This window comes from Pleurodeles waltl, chromosome 3_1, assembly GCF_031143425.1.
Source record: "Pleurodeles waltl isolate 20211129_DDA chromosome 3_1, aPleWal1.hap1.20221129, whole genome shotgun sequence".
Lineage (NCBI taxonomy): Eukaryota > Metazoa > Chordata > Amphibia > Caudata > Salamandridae > Pleurodeles > Pleurodeles waltl.
The window spans coordinates 80,578,994-80,594,418 of NC_090440.1; the positions used below are offsets into that span (position 1 = coordinate 80,578,994).

Below are 15,425 nucleotides of genomic sequence, written 5' to 3' on the forward strand. Positions count from 1 at the left end.
GTTTATCTAATGAAAAGAATAAAGCAGTAAATAGTCCCTTTTTGTATTTTTATGCAATGACAATATTGTGTAAAGCAATTACTGTTTACTTGACATAATTGCGTTTCAGAGACCTTTTTTTGGCTGTCAAATAAAGGCTTAGGACCTATACTTTGCAGGCAATTAAGGAGGTTAAGCTTGGGCATAGATCCGACACAGGACACAAAACCAAAAGCGTAGTTGTTTAGATTAGCATTTAAGATTCACCACAGACATCTTAGTGAGGGAGAAACAACTGTATGTAGGAAATTGCAGAACATTGGGTGCAGGTATGAATGAACATGTGTACAGAGCAAAAAAGAGCTAGCAAGTATGAACTGCATAGCTGCAGTGGGAAAATTGAGTAAATTGGACTCGGGGCTGAAAACTCGCAGATGCAGTATGAGAAATAAGGAACATTTAGGAATGTGGTAGTGAAGTTCTTCACCTTTTCCTCACCTTTTGAAAAGTCCCCATGGTTGGAGCCCTAGTCAGGCAGAACCTACCACTCCTGTCAGGCTTAGCACAGAACCGTCAGGCTTGGCACAGAGCAATCAGGCTTATCACAGAGGCAATGTGTAAAGCATTCACACAACACATACACACAATAAGTACACTAGGCGTCACAAACGAAACTTCACACGAGGTGTATGTAAATAAAGTTTGTATCCAATACAGGCATGAATTAACAGTGTACCATTCCCAGTCGCACACAGCACCCTAATGCAGTGCTATGGCAACTGGCATGTGAGGTGTAAACGAGTTCTTGGACCCAAACCTTCCTCCATCCAATTTCCGGGCCCATAAAGTTAGAAATGACGCAACCTTTCCCTGGATTCTAGACCGCGGCTGGTGGTCACACTTAGTCAAGATCCTGGGGCAAAGGTACAGGGGAAGAAAGAGAGAGTGGCTGATCAGGCAGCAGTCGGCAAATGAAGGTCTGGCCCCCACTTGAGAAGTTCACTTAGGGGTATCCACACTTGCTTTCTGGCATGGCCCCGGTCTGCAAAGCACAGGGTGGTACGGTATCCTGGAGGTACGCTGTTCACAGTGGTGCCCAGCCACGGCAGACACTCCACAGGTACCTCCCAGGACAGGAGGCACCACGTCTTGGGCACGATGACTTGGGCCGCCCCAGGAGTCCTGATTGCACACAAAGAGTTTACCAAATTCTGTGCCCTCCTGTTATGGGCACAAGGCCTGGAGCGCGATAACCTGAGTCACACCAGACACATCCAAAGGCACAGACATGCAGTGCAGCCCGGAAATAAGGTACCCCATCCATCAGACTGAATTCAGAAAATATTCAGCCGTACCTCTGCATGCAGGCAGGTGGTGTTATGCAGCTGCGCACTGATGTAGTTTTGCTCCTGAAGTGAAGTGCAAAGTTTCATATAAGCACTACCCATGGCTTTTCTGGTGACATCCAGGCCATGGTTATGCCCTTTGATGGGTCTTGTCTGTTTGAGGAAAAAATGAATTTGGTCCTAAAGTGCTTTAAAGAATGTAGGGCCATGATATTCTTGTTCGGTCTGTCCGCTCATTCCCACATCCGCCTCATCACTAATTTTGTTCCCTTCTTGGCTATGGTAGCACTTTTCAGTACTGCTAGCAAATGAAACCAGTCCAGCAAACATCTCAGACATTTCTTAGCCGTGGTCACAGTACACAGTACCCAGTACCCACAAAGTACACGGACAGCGGCAGCAGGCAGCCCATACTTGCACTGCTCCCACAGCCTTAAAACCTCTTTGTATGTCTTTCATGGCGTTCATTGCACCCAGCTACCCTGTCGGGCAGTATCTGGCGCCTTCACCAGGGGTGGGAGGCGGTGATTTCAAACAAGGGGTTCCTACAGATATTGCAACAGGGCTACCCCATGCCACTTATTAGCCAACCCCCACCCCCTCCAACCTGCATTTTCCACCATCTTCAGAATGGTTGACTGAGGACTATATGTACCTTTGCAGAAGGGAGAGGGCCATCTAGAGCATGCCAGTGTCTGAAGTAGGCTGCATTTGTTATTCCTGCTAGTTTCTGGTGACGAAGAAGGGTCCTTTTAATGCATTTCTGTAGAAGGACAAATTCAGGATGCCAGTCCTTATCTGCCCTCGACCCTAGAGATTCAGTGAGGCTGCTGGGACTGATGTCCTCCTGCATCTTGTTGGTTAAACATGGCATATTGGTTAAACATGGCATATTGGGGCTCTGCCATGGGATTTGAAGGCCCAGTGTGCAAAGCATCAGGGGAACCTCCAATTCCATCCAGGTTTCAGAGGAGACTGTAAATGATCTTCAGTGAAGGCTGCTGGACCTTGAGTGGGCAGTAGCAGACCTCACTCTATCCCACTCTGAACTCACAGTGGTAACCGAGATGCATGCATTCGAAGGTCCTCAGTGAGATGTGACAATCAGAGGCATTTTGTTTCCAGCATAGACCCTTTTCCACATCAGCCTTCTGGAGCTGCAGGTCCTCTGCTTGGTGTTGAAAGCCTTCCTACCATTCATCAGAGGAAGGCTGGTAAAGGTGTTAATAGGTAGTACCTTTGTCATGTGGTACTGCAACACGTGGAGTCGGGTGGAATCGTGGTCCCTGTGCCAAGGTGCATTACGCCTCTGGAAGTGGCTGTAACACCACAGGATTTGTCTAGTGGTACACCTGACACCAAACATCCTGGTGAACAAACTTAGCCATTGACTCCTGGCATATCACAAATTACTGTTATACCTAATGGTGACACGATGTCTCTTCTGCAAATGGGGAGAATCTTGGTTCAGTCTTTTCACCACCATCGGCACTTTTGTGCTCTGGAGTTTTCAAGGCTTCTCTGTCTCCGAGATGCGTTCTATCTAGAATGGAACCCAGCAGTGCTGCGTCCCTTTTTGCCAATACCTATCCTGCCTCGAGTACTTAAGAAGATCAGTAACGACCGAGGCCAGTTCATCCCAGTGCCCCAAATTGGGAAGAGTAAGTGATATTTCGAACTCCTGTACATGAACAAATGTCCTGTGATCAGGCAGCCCCTTTGGCGGGGAGGGGATCTTCTGTCGCAGCAGCAGGACAGGATCTGAATCTGGACCTGCACTCTCTCCAGCTTGGAGAACGAGTGATGGCATTCGACTGCTTTTGACCTTCCTTCTGAGTTTGCCATTGTGTTCCTGGCAGCCATGTGTCCCTTGAAAAAAAATATATATATGCCTGCCATTGGGCTGAATTTGTTAATTGGTGTAGTGACCACCAGACTGACCACTTTACAATGCACTGTCTGAAGTGTGTTATCTTTAATCTCGCCAGGCCTTTTTTGGGCACAGTTAAAGGATCAGTATCATCTGGCTCTTTAGGCTTTTTTGTGGTTGCCGGATCAGTCTTCTTTATTTGTCACCTGTTGTGATGTATTTCTTAAAAGGTTTACTACATATGTATCCACCCCCTATGTTGTTTATACCCCAGTGGTGCTATAATTTTGTCCTTACTTTCCTTCTTTTGAGCCACCACATAGCTGTCCTCTGCTGCTCCTGACCCTCAAGATCGTCGTTTTTGTCACCACAGCATTGGTGAGTGATTGCTGCAAGCCCTCTCCGTCAACTTGCCATACACCATTTTTAACCCAGACAACTGGTCCTGAGAATGCTAGCCTCCTTCCATCTGAAAATTGTGAACCTGTTTCACGTCTGGCAAGACGTTCTTTGCTTCACCTCACACTTATAAGGAGTCGCAGAGTCTCCATTTCTTAGACCCTAAAAGAGATCTTGAACTTTTACATTGATACTACCTGAGAACATTGTGTGGATGATCGGCTGTGTGTGGCGTTTGCTGCAGCAAAGAAAAGTAAGGCAGTACAGAAGAGGACCATCTCTTGTGGATCTTGCTCTGCATTAAAATCTGCCATGCATTAGCAAAGAAACAGCATCCATAAGGTTTGTAGGCTCTTTCTTTGCTATATGGGCATTTTGCTTGCTCGGTCCTCTAGGACATTTTGTCTTGAGCCAGTTCACAGACCCATCACCTGGGAGGTACTGCTTTGGTATCTCTTCATAAGGTGAATCTTTGGTTGCAAGTATCTATCAGAATAACAAGTTACTTATTTTTGGTAATGCTCTTTCTGGTAGATATGCTTACCTAACAAACGATTCCTCACCGATCCTCCCAGTTCTGGACTCTGCCACTTAAAAGTGTCTTAAGTGTAGCGATCTGTACACCAGTCCAAACCAGTCTTTTATTTGGCTCTGAGTCTACGGGTGCTGATAGCCGTAAAAGCAACTGATCTCGGTGCACATAGATGGTGTTTATATGTGACTCCACATGTCACTTCCAGACGTGGAACAACATCGGTGCAGAGCACCACACACGCCTGTCGGCTGGTGCACAGGGATAATACTGAAGATTTTCCAGGTCTAGCTTGACCACTGGGGAATATTCAAAAGGTGAGGAATCTGCAGTTAGAGTATTAACCACAAAGACCATAACCGAAGGTAAACAACTCATGCATTGTTACTTGAGAAAACAGAGTTGTGATCGATTGTTTCTAGCTCAGTTGTCTGAAATTGGTGTAGAGCTGTTTTTACAGGGACTGACACCACCTGAGAGAAGGCAATCAGCTGTGATTCCCCCGATACTCAGAACTGTGAACCTGCTTTTTGTACTGGTTAAAGAGCAGCGCAGTCTTAACAGGAAGGCGAAAAAATCAGGTTCCATAATATTTGCTAATACGAGTGGACGGTGTCAAGGTTGTGAAGGTGGCAGAGGCTGAGGCCTGCATAGAGAACAGAGAGAGGAAGTTCATAGCATTAATAGTTATTGGCAAGGGAAACGGTAATATAAGGACTGAACCAAGTAGAACAGGATGTTCTAAGTAAAGGAGCTCACAGTGCGCAATCTACCTTGAAGTAGGTTTGATGGATGTACATTATATACTGGAAGACATCACAGAGCTAGGATCTGCTTTGCAGCTATTACTGAGACACCCTGCATCTCATGGAGGGTTTCTGGTTTCAACGCACAATAAAGCACCTCCTTAACTTACTGCAGTCCTCAGCAGTAGATTTTCTCTCTCTCTCTCTTTCTCCCTCTCTGTCTTCCATCGTCTCCTCTTCCATCTCTCCCCCTTCCCCCCCAGCATGTTGCTGGTATGAGCATGCGCTGTAGTTGTGTGAATGGAAGATTGAAGACGTATAGATTCTAACAGGAATATCTGACAGCTCCACATGGAAATATGACATGTTGTGAGCGATGGAATATGCAAGGTCTAAAGCAGTGTAAGATGGGGGTGTAAGTTATAGTTAGTTCACTACAGTATAATTGTCATATATCAGTGTTTTGTTTTTAACATGTCTCTTTCGAACCCCTATCTGTAACATCACTTCAACTGTTGGTTGTTTCAGTGAATATATATATATTTTTTTTAACATAGGTTAATGTCTTAGCTCATATCCTGGCTATATTGTCACTTTAACCTTTGTTTTTTTAGTTAATGTATATATTTCTGTTTGTCTATCAAGATGCTACTATTTTAAAATGAGGTCGCTCTTACTGAGAAGATGGGTAAGCTGAGTAAATAGGTGTGGAAAGCGGATGCTGTACATATGCAGACATCTCTCATATCTAGCTCCTTTAAAAATACATTATGCCTCAAATTACTAAAAACCTTCTATCACATTTTTAACTCGCTGGTTTTGTGCGTGCATTAACATCTCAATGCTCATTTACCTCAGCCTGCTCCACAGGAAAGGCGTTAGGCGCAACACCTCCTATTTCAACAAAAATGGAGTTTTGAAGTGCCTCACTTTTGTCTTGAAAATGTTAGCGCTCTAGTTGTTCATTAAAACTCTGCTATGATGTTTCAGTTGATGACTAGGGAGTTAACTGACACACTGCTGCTGGTGTTGGAAGTACATATTTAACTCTGCTTGTCAGAGTTTTTTTCTGAGGTGGATGAAGACAATAATTGAGAATGCATAGAAAGTGTGCTCTCACGTCATCTTTTTAGAGCACTAACCATAATTTCTGTGACAAAGAGAACAACTGTTTTGTTCATTTACAGCCATATCCTCTGTCCTTTCAGTTTACAACTGCTGCATCAGTATTGTATTCAGATGTGTCAAACCTTTGTCATAAATTCAGAATGTTAGTGCCCTAGTTGTTTACTAGAACTCTGTTGTGAAGCTTCGGGTGATCTCTAGGGAGTTAACTGACTGCTTTTGGAAGTTAATGTATGTAGGAAGTTGGCTCTGTATGTGCTATTTCAAAGTAAGGAATAGCATGCACAGAGTCCAAGGGTTCCCCTTAGAGGTAAAATAGTGGTAAAAATAGATAATACTAATGCTCTATTTTGTGGTAGTGTGGTCGAGCAGTAGGCTTATCCAAGGAGTAGTGTTAAGCATTTGTTGTACATACACATAGACAATAAATGAGGTACACACACTCAGAGACAAATCCAGCCAATAGGTTTTTATATAGAAAACTATCTTTTCTTAGTTTATTTTAAGAACCACAGGTTCAAATTCTACATGTAATAGCTCATTCGAAAGGTATTGCAGGTAAGTACTTTAGGAACTTCAAATCATCAAAATTGCATGTATACTTTTCAAGTTATTGACAAATAGCTGTTTTAAAAGTGGACACTTAGTGCAATTTTCACAGTTCCTGGGGGAGGTAAGTTTTTGTTAGTTTTACCAGGTAAGTAGGACACTTACAGGGTTCAGTTCTTGGTCCAAGGTAGCCCACCGTTGGGGGTTCAGAGCAACCCCAAAGTCACCACACCAGCAGCTCAGGGCCGGTCAGGTGCAGAGTTCCAAGTGGTGCCCAAAACACATAGGCTAGAATGGAGAGAAGGGGGTGCCCCGGTTCCGGTCTGCTTGCAGGTAAGTACCCGCGTCTTCGGAGGGCAGACCAGGGGGGTTTTGTAGGGCACCGGGGGGGACACAAGTCCACACAGAAATTTCACCCTCAGCAGCGCGGGGGCGGCCGGGTGCAGTGTCGAAACAAGCGTCGGGTTTGTAATGGAAGTCAATGGGAGATCTAGGGATCTCTTCAGCGCTGCAGGCAGGCAAGGGGGGGGTTCCTCGGGGAAACCTCCACTTGGGCAAGGGAGAGGGACTCCTGGGGGTCACTCCTCCAGTGAAAGTCCGGTCCTTCAGGTCCTGGGGGCTGCGGGTGCAGGGTCTCTCCCAGGTGTCGGGACTTTGGATTCAAAGAGTCGCGGTCAGGGGAAGCCTCGGGATTCCCTCTGCAGGCGGCGCTGTGGGGGCTCAGGGGGGACAGGTTTTTGTACTCACAGTCTTAGAGTAGTCCTGGGGTCCCTCCTGAGGTGTTGGATCGCCACCAGCCGAGTCGGGGTCGCCGGGTGCAGTGTTGCAAGTCTCACGCCTTTTGCGGGGAGCTTGCAGGGTTCTTTAAAGCCGCTGGAAACAAAGTTGCAGCTTTTCTTGGAGCAGGTCCGCTGTCCTCGGGAGTTTCTTGTCTTTTCGAAGCAGGGGCAGTCCTCAGAGGATGTCGAGGTCGCTGGTCCCTTTGGAAGGCGTCGCTGGAGCAGGATCTTTGGAAGGCAGGAGACAGGCCGGTGAGTTTCTGGAGCCAAGGCAGTTGTCGTCTTCTGGTCTTCCTCTGCAGGGGTTTTTCAGCTAGGCAGTCCTTCTTCTTGTAGTTGCAGGAATCTAATTTTCTAGGGTTCAGGGTAGCCCTTAAATACTAAATTTAAGGGCGTGTTTAGGTCTGGGGGGTTAGTAGCCAATGGCTACTAGCCCTGAGGGTGGGTACACCCTCTTTGTGCCTCCTCCCAAGGGGAGGGGGTCACAATCCTAACCCTATTGGGGGAATCCTCCATCTGCAAGATGGAGGATTTCTAAAAGTTAGAGTCACCTCAGCTCAGGACACCTTAGGGGCTGTCCTGACTGGCCAGTGACTCCTCCTTGTTATTCTCATTATTTTCTCCGGCCTTGCCGCCAAAAGTGGGGCCTGGCCGGAGGGGGCGGGCAACTCCACTAGCTGGAGTGTCCTGCTGGGTTGGCACAAAGGAGGTGAGCCTTTGAGGCTCACCGCCAGGTGTGACAATTCCTGCCTGGGAGAGGTGTTAGCATCTCCACCCAGTGCAGGCTTTGTTACTGGCCTCAGAGTGACAAAGGCACTCTCCCCATGGGGCCAGCAACATGTCTCGGTTTGTGGCAGGCTGCTAAAACTAGTCAGCCTACACAGATAGTCGGTTAAGTTTCAGGGGGCACCTCTAAGGTGCCCTCTGTGGTGTATTTTACAATAAAATGTACACTGGCATCAGTGTGCATTTATTGTGCTGAGAAGTTTGATACCAAACTTCCCAGTTTTCAGTGTAGCCATTATGGTGCTGTGGAGTTCGTGTTTGACAGACTCCCAGACCATATACTCTTATGGCTACCCTGCACTTACAATGTCTAAGGTTTTATTTAGACACTGTAGGGGTACCATGCTCATGCACTGGTACCCTCACCTATGGTATAGTGCACCCTGCCTTAGGGCTGTAAGGCCTGCTAGAGGGGTGTCTTACCTATACTGCATAGGCAGTGAGAGGCTGGCATGGCACCCTGAGGGGAGTGCCATGTCGACTTACTCGTTTTGTCCTCACTAGCACACACAAGCTGGCAAGCAGTGTGTCTGTGCTGAGTGAGAGGTCTCCAGGGTGGCATAAGACATGCTGCAGCCCTTAGAGACCTTCCTTGGCATCAGGGCCCTTGGTACTAGAAGTACCAGTTACAAGGGACTTATCTGGATGCCAGGGTCTGCCAATTGTGGATACAAAAGTACAGGTTAGGGAAAGAACACTGGTGCTGGGGCCTGGTTAGCAGGCCTCAGCACACTTTCAATTGTAAACATAGCATCAGCAAAGGCAAAAAGTCAGGGGGCAACCATGCCAAGGAGGCATTTCCTTACACAACCCCCCCCCAAACGAAAGAGGATGAGACTAACCTTTCCCAAGAGAGTCTTCATTTTCTAAGTGGAAGAACCTGGAAAGGCCATCTGCATTGGCATGGGCAGTCCCAGGTCTGTGTTCCACTATAAAGTCCATTCCCTGTAGGGAGATGGACCACCTCAACAGTTTAGGATTTTCACCTTTCATTTGCATCAGCCATTTGAGAGGTCTGTGGTCAGTTTGAACTAGGAAGTGAGTCCCAAAGAGGTATGGTCTCAGCTTCTTCAGGGACCAAACCACAGCAAAGGCCTCCCTCTCAATGGCACTCCAACGCTGCTCCCTGGGGAGTAACCTCCTGCTAATGAAAGCAACAGGCTGGTCAAGGCCATCATCATTTGTTTGGGACAAAACTGCCCCTATCCCATGTTCAGAGGCATCAGTCTGCACAATGAACTGCTTAGAATAATCTGGAGCTTTGAGAACTGGTGCTGAGCACATTGCCTGTTTCAGGGTGTCAAAGGCCTGTTGGCATTCCACAGTCCAGTTTACTTTCTTGGGCATCTTCTTGGAGGTGAGTTCAGTGAGGGCTGTCACAATGGATCCATATCCCTTCACAAACCTCCTGTAATACCCAGTCAAGCCAAGGAATGCCCTGACTTGAGTCTGGGTTTTTGGAGCTACCCAGTCCAGAATGGTCTGGATCTTGGGTTGGAGTGGCTGAACTTGGCCTCCACCTACAAGGTGTCCCAAGTAAACCACAGTTCCCTGCCCTATCTGGCATTTGGATGCCTTGATAGAGAGGCCTGCAGATTGCAGAGCCTTCAAAACCTTCCTCAGGTGGACCAGGTGATCCTGCCAGGTTGAGCTAAAGACAGCAATATCATCAAGATAAGCTGTGCTAAAGGACTCCAAGCCAGCAAGGACTTGATTCACCAACCTTTGGAAGGTGGCAGGGGCATTCTTTAAACCAAAGGGCATAACAGTAAACGGATAATGCCCATCAGGTGTGGAGAATGCTGTCTTTTCTTTTGCTCCAGGTGCCATTTTTATTTGCCAGTACCCTGCTGTCAAGTCAAAGGTACTTAGAAATTTGGCAGCACCTAATTTGTCAATGAGCTCATCAGCTCTTGGAATTGGATGGGCATCTGTCTTGGTGACAGAATTGAGCCCTCTGTAGTCCACACAAAACCTCATCTCTTTCTTTCCATCTTTGGTGTGAGGTTTGGGGACTAAGACCACTGGGCTAGCCCAGGGGCTGTCAGAGCGCTCAATTACTCCCAATTCCAGCATCTTGTGGACTTCCACCTTGATGCTTTCCTTAACATGGTCAGACTGTCTAAAGATTTTGTTCTTGACAGGCATGCTGTCTCCTGTGTCCACCTCATGGGTACACAGGTGTGTCTGACCAGGGGTTAAGGAGAAGAGTTCAGGAAACTGTTGTAGGACTCTCCTACAATCAGCTTGCTGTTGGCCAGAGAGGGTGTCTGAGTAGATCACTCCATCTACTGTACCATCTTTTGGGTCTGATGACAGAAGATCAGGGAGAGGTTCACTCTCTGCCTCCTGATCCTCATCTGTTACCATCAACAGATTGACATCAGCCCTGTCGTGGAAGAGCTTAAGGCGGTTTACATGGATCACCCTCTTGGGGCTCCTGCTTGTGCCCAGGTCCACCAAGTAGGTGACCTGACTCTTCCTCTCTAGTACTGGGTAAGGGCCACTCCATTTGTCCTGGAGTGCCCTGGGAGCCACAGGCTCCAGAACCCAGACTTTCTGCCCTGGTTGGAACTCAACCAGTGCAGCCTTTTGGTCATACCAAAACTTCTGGAGCTGTTGGCTGGCCTCAAGGTTTTTGGTTGCCTTTTCCATGTACTCTGCCATTCTAGAGCGAAGGCCAAGTACATAGTCCACTATGTCCTGTTTAGGCTCATGGAGAGGTCTCTCCCAGCCTTCTTTAACAAGGGCAAGTGGTCCCCTTACAGGATGACCAAACAGAAGTTCAAAGGGTGAGAACCCTACTCCCTTCTGTGGTACCTCCCTGTAAGCGAAAAGCAGACATGGCAGGAGGACATCCCATCTCCTTTTGAGTTTTTCTGGGAGCCCCATGATCATGCCTTTTAATGTCTTGTTGAATCTCTCAACCAAGCCATTAGTTTGTGGATGGTATGGTGTAGTGAATTTATAAGTCACTCCACACTCATTCCACATGTGCTTTAGGTATGCTGACATGAAGTTGGTACCTCTGTCAGACACCACCTCCTTAGGGAAACCCACTCTGGTAAAGATACCAATGAGGGCCTTGGCTACTGCAGGGGCAGTAGTCGACCTAAGGGGAATAGCTTCAGGATACCTGGTAGCATGATCCACTACTACCAGGATATACATATTTCCTGAGGCTGTGGGAGGTTCCAGTGGACCAACTATGTCCACACCCACTCTTTCAAAGGGCACCCCCACCACTGGAAGTGGAATGAGGGGGGCCTTTGGATGCCCACCTGTCTTACCACTGGCTTGACAGGTGGGGCAGGAGAGGCAAAACTCCTTAACCATGTTGGACATATTGGGCCAGTAGAAGTGGTTGACTAACCTCTCCCACGTCTTGGTTTGTCCCAAATGTCCAGCAAGGGGAATGTCATGGGCCAATGTTAGGATGAACTCTCTGAACAGCTGAGGCACTACCACTCTCCTAGTGGCACCAGGTTTGGGGTCTCTGGCCTCAGTGTACAGGAGCCCATCTTCCCAATAGACCCTATGTGTTCCATTTTTCTTGCCTTTGGACTCTTCAGCAGCTTGCTGCCTAAGGCCTTCAAGAGAGGGACAGGTTTCTTGTCCCTTACACAGCTCTTCCCTTGAGGGTCCCCCTGGGCCTAAGAGCTCAACCTGGTAAGGTTCAAGCTCCAAAGGCTCAGTTCCCTCAGAGGGCAGAACATCTTCCTGAGAAGAGAGGTTCCCTTTCTTTTGCTGTGTTGCAGTTGGTTTCCCAACTGACTTTCCTTTCCTCTTGGTAGGCTGGGCCATTCTTCCAGACTCCAGCTCTACTTGTTCACCCTGTGCCTTGCATTGTGCTCTTGTTTTCACACACACCAGTTCAGGGATACCCAGCATTGCTGCATGGGTTTTTAGCTCTACCTCAGCCCATGCTGAGGACTCCAGGTCATTTCCAAGCAGACAGTCCACTGGGATATTTGAGGAGACCACCACCTGTTTCAGGCCATTGACCCCTCCCCATTCTAAAGTAACCATTGCCATGGGATGTACTTTTCTCTGATTGTCAGCGTTGGTGACTGTGTAAGTTTTTCCAGTCAGGTATTGGCCAGGGGAAACCAGTTTCTCTGTCACCATGGTGACACTGGCACCTGTATCCCTCAGGCCCTCTATTCTAGTCCCATTAATTAAGAGTTGCTGTCTGTATTTTTGCATGTTAGGCGGCTAGACAGCTAGTGTGGCTAAATCCACCCCACCCTCAGAAACTAGAGTAGCTTCAGTGTGGACCCTGATTTGCTCTGGGCACACTGTTGATCCCACTTGGAGACTAGCCATACCAGTGTTACCTGGATGGGAGTTTGGAGTGGAACCTTTCTTGGGACAGGCCTTGTCTCCAGTTTGGTGTCCATGCTGTTTACAGCTATGGCACCAGGCCTTTTTGGGATCAAAGTTTTTACCCTTGTACCCATTGTTTTGTGAAGAGGCTCTGGGCCCACCCTCCTGTGCAGGTTTTTGGGGGCCTGTAGAAGACTCTTTACTATTTTTAGTTTTGGTTGTCTCATCACCCTTCTGCTGGGGAGTCTTTGTGACCCCTTTCTTTTGGTCACCCCCTGTTGAAGTCTTGGACACCCTTGTCTTGACCCAATGGTCCGCCTTCTTTCCCAATTCTTGGGGAGAAATTGGTCCTAGGTCTACCAGATGCTGATGCAGTTTATCATTGAAACAATTACTTAACAGGTGTTCTTTCACAAATAAATTGTACAGCCCATCATAATTACTTACACCACTGCCTTGAATCCAACCATCTAGTGTTTTCACTGAGTAGTCAACAAAGTCAACCCAGGTCTGGCTCGAGGATTTTTGAGCCCCCCTGAACCTAATCCTGTACTCCTCAGTGGAGAATCCAAAGCCCTCAATCAGGGTACCCTTCATGAGGTCATAAGATTCTGCATCTTGTCCAGAGAGTGTGAGGAGTCTATCCCTACACTTTCCTGTGAACATTTCCCAAAGGAGAGCACCCCAGTGAGATCTGTTCACTTTTCTGGTTACACAAGCCCTCTCAAAAGCTGTGAACCATTTGGTGATGTCATCACCATCTTCATATTTAGTTACAATCCCTTTGGGGATTTTCAACATGTCAGGAGAATCTCTGACCCTATTTATGTTGCTGCCACCATTGATGGGTCCTAGGCCCATCTCTTGTCTTTCCCTTTCTATGGCTAGGATCTGTCTTTCCAAAGCCAATCTTTTGGCCATCCTGGCTAACTGGATGTCCTCTTCACTGGGGCTATCCTCAGTGATTTCAGAGGTGTTGGTCTCTCCTGTGAGGGAACCAGCATCTCTGACTATTATTTTAGGAGTCAGGGTTTGAGGGACCCTGTTCTCCCTAGATAGGACTGGTGGGGGGGAATTGTCCTCCAAGTCACTATCCTCTTCCTCTGAGTTGCCACCCTCAGAGGGGTTGGCCTTTTCAAACTCTGCCAAAAGCTCCTGGAGCTGTATTTTGGTAGGTTTGGGGCCCATTGTTATTTTCTTTAGTTTACAGAGTGACCTTAGCTCTCTCATCTGTAGATGGAGGTAAGGTGTGGTGTCGAGTTCCACCACATTCACATCTGTGCTAGACATTATGCTTCTAAAAGTTGGAATACTTTTTAAGAAACTAAAACTGATTCTAGAATCTAATTCAAACTTTTAACAAACTTTTAAACTCTAAAAGAAATGCTAAACAGGATCTAACACAAGGCCCTAGCAGGTCTTTTAAGAATTTAGAAAACTTTTCAAATTGCAAAAATGAATTTCTAATGACAATTTTGGAATTTGTCGTGTGATCAGGTATTGGCTGAGTAGTCCAGCAAATGCAAAGTCTTGTACCCCACCGCTGATCCACCAATGTAGGAAGTTGGCTCTGTATGTGCTATTTCAAAGTAAGGAATAGCATGCACAGAGTCCAAGGGTTCCCCTTAGAGGTAAAATAGTGGTAAAAATAGATAATACTAATGCTCTATTTTGTGGTAGTGTGGTCGAGCAGTAGGCTTATCCAAGGAGTAGTGTTAAGCATTTGTTGTACATACACATAGACAATAAATGAGGTACACACACTCAGAGACAAATCCAGCCAATAGGTTTTTATATAGAAAACTATCTTTTCTTAGTTTATTTTAAGAACCACAGGTTCAAATTCTACATGTAATAGCTCATTCGAAAGGTATTGCAGGTAAGTACTTTAGGAACTTCAAATCATCAAAATTGCATGTATACTTTTCAAGTTATTGACAAATAGCTGTTTTAAAAGTGGACACTTAGTGCAATTTTCACAGTTCCTGGGGGAGGTAAGTTTTTGTTAGTTTTACCAGGTAAGTAGGACACTTACAGGGTTCAGTTCTTGGTCCAAGGTAGCCCACCGTTGGGGGTTCAGAGCAACCCCAAAGTCACCACACCAGCAGCTCAGGGCCGGTCAGGTGCAGAGTTCCAAGTGGTGCCCAAAACACATAGGCTAGAATGGAGAGAAGGGGGTGCCCCGGTTCCGGTCTGCTTGCAGGTAAGTACCCGCGTCTTCGGAGGGCAGACCAGGGGGGTTTTGTAGGGCACCGGGGGGGACACAAGTCCACACAGAAATTTCACCCTCAGCAGCGCGGGGGCGGCCGGGTGCAGTGTCGAAACAAGCGTCGGGTTTGTAATGGAAGTCAATGGGAGATCTAGGGATCTCTTCAGCGCTGCAGGCAGGCAAGGGGGGGGTTCCTCGGGGAAACCTCCACTTGGGCAAGGGAGAGGGACTCCTGGGGGTCACTCCTCCAGTGAAAGTCCGGTCCTTCAGGTCCTGGGGGCTGCGGGTGCAGGGTCTCTCCCAGGTGTCGGGACTTTGGATTCAAAGAGTCGCGGTCAGGGGAAGCCTCGGGATTCCCTCTGCAGGCGGCGCTGTGGGGGCTCAGGGGGGACAGGTTTTTGTACTCACAGTCTTAGAGTAGTCCTGGGGTCCCTCCTGAGGTGTTGGATCGCCACCAGCCGAGTCGGGGTCGCCGGGTGCAGTGTTGCAAGTCTCACGCCTTTTGCGGGGAGCTTGCAGGGTTCTTTAAAGCCGCTGGAAACAAAGTTGCAGCTTTTCTTGGAGCAGGTCCGCTGTCCTCGGGAGTTTCTTGTCTTTTCGAAGCAGGGGCAGTCCTCAGAGGATGTCGAGGTCGCTGGTCCCTTTGGAAGGCGTCGCTGGAGCAGGATCTTTGGAAGGCAGGAGACAGGCCGGTGAGTTTCTGGAGCCAAGGCAGTTGTCGTCTTCTGGTCTTCCTCTGCAGGGGTTTTTCAGCTAGGCAGTCCTTCTTCTTGTAGTTG

General features: G+C 47.6%; 1 protein-coding gene across 4 annotated transcripts in view; it reads left to right on the forward strand.

Annotated features, from left to right (window-relative positions):
- The window catches only part of LOC138283788 (golgin subfamily B member 1-like), a 409,771-nt gene that overhangs the window by 272,086 nt on the left and 122,260 nt on the right, over positions 1 to 15,425 (forward strand). The window lies entirely within an intron of this gene.